Source organism: Protobothrops mucrosquamatus, unplaced genomic scaffold (assembly GCF_001527695.2).
Source record: "Protobothrops mucrosquamatus isolate PMUCROS unplaced genomic scaffold, P.Mucros_1.0 scaffold3627, whole genome shotgun sequence".
NCBI classification, from domain to species: domain Eukaryota; kingdom Metazoa; phylum Chordata; class Lepidosauria; order Squamata; family Viperidae; genus Protobothrops; species Protobothrops mucrosquamatus.
Window position 1 is genome coordinate 129,367 of NW_015389589.1, and position 2,820 is coordinate 132,186.

Here is a 2,820-nt window from a genome sequence, read left to right on the forward strand (position 1 = left end):
AGGCTCTAAAGGTAGAGAGGGCTTTGTGCTGGAGGCTCTAAAGGTAGAGAGGGCTTTGTGCTGGAGGCTCTACTAGGTCAAGGTAGAGAGGGCTTTGTGCTGGAGGCTCTAAAGGTAGAGAGGGCTTGGTGCTGGAGGCTCTACTAGGTCAAGGTAGAGAGGGCTTTGTGCTGGAGGCTCTAAAGGTAGAGAGGGCTTTGTGCTGGAGGCTCTAAAGGTAGAGAGGGCTTGGTGCTGGAGGCTCTACCGGGTCTGGTACCCCTACTTGGGGAGAGAGCTAAACTACCACCCTTGCAGAGATCAAAAGCATAGTACAGGTCATCCTCGACTCACGACAGCAATTGAGCCCAAAATTTCTGTTGCAAAGCGAGACAGTTATTAAGTGGGTTTTGCTTCACTTTACGACCTTTCTTGCTACCGTTGTTAAGTGAATCACTGCAGTGGTTTGCATGGTTGTTAAGCAAATCCGGCTTCCCATTGACTTTGCTGGTCAGCAGGTCGCAGTGACCCCGGGGGTCACTACGACCGTCATAAATACTAAGCAATTGCCAGGCGTCTGAATTTTGATCACGTGACCATGGGGATTTGATCATGTGACCGTGGGGATGCTGTTTGCAAGGAGCAGAGGGCGATGCAAGCTTCAGCTTTGGCTTTAAGGTAGAGAGGACTTTGTGCTGGAGGCTCTACCGAGTCTAGGGCGAGTTCTAACCATCACCCTTGCAGGGAGCAAAAGCACAGTACAGGTAGTCCTCAACTTACCGACCACAATGGAGCCCCAGATTTCTGCTCCTAAGCGAGACGGTTGAGTGGATTTTGCCCCATTTTACGACCTTTGTTACTAAGCTGTTGAGTGGATCACTCAGGGACCTGGTCGTTCAGTGACTTCGCTGGTCAGAAGATCGCAAAAGGGGATCCCGTGGCCCTGTAACCGTCACAAAGACGAGCCCTTTGCCCAGCGTCCGAAGTTTGATCACGTGCTGCAACAGTCGTAAGTTTGGAAAACGAAGTTCCATTTTGAACGGTCACTAAATGAACCGTCGTAAGTCGAGGACTGCCTATGCCCCTTTCCACCTTGGCACCTTTTTTCTCTTAACCCCTGTTAGACTTGTTTGCCTCCTTATCGATTATTTATTCATTAAATTTATATCGCCGGCCGTACGGCGACTTACGACGGTTCATTTAGTGACAGTTCAAAATGGAATTTCGTTTTCCAAACCTACGACCATTGCAGCTCGTGATCAAAATTTGGACGCTGGGCAAGGGGCTCGTGTTTATGACGGTTGCAGGGCCACGGGATCCCCTTTTGCGATCTTCTGACCAGCGAAGTCACTGAACTGAGCAGGGGGTTGGACTAGATGACCTCCAAGATCCCTTCCAACCTTCTTCTTCTTCTTCTTCTTCTTCTTCTTATTATTATTATTATTATTATTATTATTATTATTATTATTATTATTATTATATACCTGTTGCAGCGACTCTGGCAGAAGAATTTTTTTTAAAAAAGCATTTAAAATTAGGAAGATTCAATTGCAACTCGTAAGCGAGGAGCACATTCAGTTGCGTGGTGTCCTTTTGAATCTAAAATAGTGATTATTTTGTCTGAAATGGTGTAGGGTTTCCTGCCTGAGCAGGGGGTTGGACTAGATGACCTCCAAGGTCCCTTCCAACTCTATTATTACTATTAGTATTATTAGTATTATTACTAAAGTACCAAAAGTACTCTACAGGGGAAAGGGGACCTCCGAGGTCCCTTCCAATTCTTCTTCTTCTATTATTATTATTATTATTATTATTATTATTATTATTATTATTATTATTGTTGTTGTTGTTGTTGTTGTTGTTGTTGTTGTTGTTGTTATTATTATTATTATTACTATCCTCCAGGCTATCAGCTTATCGGCCATACAAACTTCAATTGAAATGAACAATGAGCCAAAAAATAGACATATGACTGGCAGAGGCAGAGGGCAGTGCCATCTCCAACATTTGCTTAAGGTAGACAGGGCTGTGTCCTGGAGGCTCTGCTAAATCTGGTTAATTAATTAATTGACTAGTAGTGGAAGGGTTTACCTGCAGAAGTTGTGGGTGCTTCAACAAAAGACTAGACGGTGCCATTTCTCTGGAATGGCATAGGTAGTTCTTATGAGCACAATTGAGCCCAAATTTTCTGTTGCTACGCAAGACGGTCATTAAGTGGGTTTTGCCTCATTTTACGACCTTTCTTGCCACGGTTGTTAAGTGAATCGCTGCAGCTGTTAACATGGTTGAATCTGGCTTCCCCCTTTTGACTTGGCTTGGCAGAAGGTCGCAAAAGGGGATCACGTGACCATGGGACGCTGCGACCGTCATAAATATGAGTCAGTGGCCAAGTCAGCGGAAGGCATTCCATTTTAGTGCTGTTTTTGCCTTCCTTTTCTTTGCGAAAGACTTTAAAAAAAACCCCTTTGGGGAAGGAGAGGGAATTTCCATAATAATAATAATAATAATAATAATAATAATAATAATAATAATAGTAGTAGTAGTAGTAGTAGTAGTAGTAATAATAATAATAATAAATAACAACAACAACAACAACAACAACAACAACAACAATAATAATAATAATAATAATAATAATAATAATAATAATAATAATAAAGAAGTTGGAAGGGACCTTGGAGGTCATCTAGTCCAACCCCCTGCTCAGGCAGGAAATGAATCACCCAGCTGTTCAGTGAATTGACTTTGCTTGTCAGAAGGCCGCAAAAGGGGACGCCCGGGATGCTGCGACCGTCATAAATACGAGTCAGTGGCCAAGCGTCCAAATTCGGATCGCGTGAC